This window comes from Diaphorina citri, unplaced genomic scaffold (genome assembly GCF_000475195.1).
Source record: "Diaphorina citri unplaced genomic scaffold, Diaci psyllid genome assembly version 1.1 scaffold12641, whole genome shotgun sequence".
In the NCBI taxonomy this organism is placed as follows: domain Eukaryota; kingdom Metazoa; phylum Arthropoda; class Insecta; order Hemiptera; family Psyllidae; genus Diaphorina; species Diaphorina citri.
In genome coordinates, this window is record NW_007390011.1 from 1 (window position 1) to 1,454 (window position 1,454).

Sequence of the window (1,454 nt, forward strand, 5' to 3'; positions counted from 1 at the left end):
GTAATTCATTATTATCTCGGGAACGGTATGAGCTAGAGACTTGAAATTTGGTATGTAGTCCACAAAAGTGACAAGGATATAACTCAAAACTTTTGGTTACGATAGGTGCTGCGACTGCTGCGGTTGGCGGCATTTTGGCGGTTTTCGACCGCTTTTGGCAGTTTTCAGCTATACTGATTAAAAGGTTAGAGATATTGTAAAAGTTACAATAGAAAAACACCCAAATAAGCATCATTTAATAAGATAAGGAAAGTCGTGTGATGTTCACACCCCTAACGATATCCTTAAGGGTACTTACGTACATATGTCAGTGTTTTGTACATGAAATTATTCCAAGTTGGTAGTGAAAGTGTACTGACTTTTGTATTTTATATTATTATCATTATTATTTTAATATTTCTATTCCTAAAACTGGGAGCATTAGGGTTGGGATTCTCAAGATCTAAGTCTCTTTCCTTTTCCTATTCTTCCTCCTCCTCCTCCTCCTCTTCCTAAAACCTGGAAAGGTGGATCCGAAAATTCTCCTGTTCCCAGCTTAATTTTACCCACCAAATCTTCTGAATTGTGTATCTTAAACTTACCTAAAAATTTCCCCAACTGAAATAAAGTTAAGTTATAAAAAATTAATGTCATTGGTAATCGGGATTGTTTTTAATATCTAGTTAAGGTCTTAATAGGTCTTTTTGCTAAGCGAGCAGCTTATGACCCACACATGGATTTTTTTTCTTCACGGTTTGATGGAGGAAACTGTACCAACAGAGGTCTTATGGTCCCGAGAACCGAGATAGGAGAAAGCTAATCGTTCCGAGAACGAACCTCATCTGTTTAGGATAAAGTTCGCCCCAGGTGGGGATCGAATCCGCGACCTATCACTTACTAGGCAGGCAATAGGTCCTTTTACTCCTTTTGCTAAGCGAGCAGCTTATGACCCACACATGGATTTTTTTTTCTTCACGGTTTGATGGAGGAAACTGTACCAACAGAGGTCTTATGGTCCCGAAAGCGAGAGGAGAACCAAGATAGGAGAAAGCCAATCGTTCCGAGAACGAACCTCATCTGTTTAGGATAAAGTTCGCCCCAGGTGGGGATCGAATCCGCGACCTATCACTTACTAGGCAGGAGTGTTACCCTCCCAAGATAAAATAAAAACCAGGCTGGCAGCAGAGATCTCAAAATAAGATCATGTACGTGAAAAAAGGATGGGATTATGAATTGGTCCACCAGCGGCGATATCACATTGAATGCTCCAGTTCACCACGGATCACTGAAGTTAACGTTGCGCGTGGTTAGTACTTGGATGGGTGACCATCTGGGAATTCCGCGTGCTGCTGGGTTCCCGGCTCCAAGCTGGGTGAGGTTAATTTGAGGAGGCGGGTAGGTAGCTTGTTGCCGAATGGTGGGTAAAACCCCCGTCACAAGAAGTCTCCTTGTTCTTTCTCAGCTTCTGTTTTCTC

The 1,454-nt window shown here is 41.9% G+C and overlaps 1 pseudogene; it reads left to right on the top strand.

The window, feature by feature from the left end:
* Positions 1–1,219: 1,219 nt before the first annotated feature.
* LOC113473020 lies at positions 1,220–1,334 on the top strand (annotated as a pseudogene).
* The last annotated feature ends 120 nt before the right edge of the window (positions 1,335–1,454 follow it).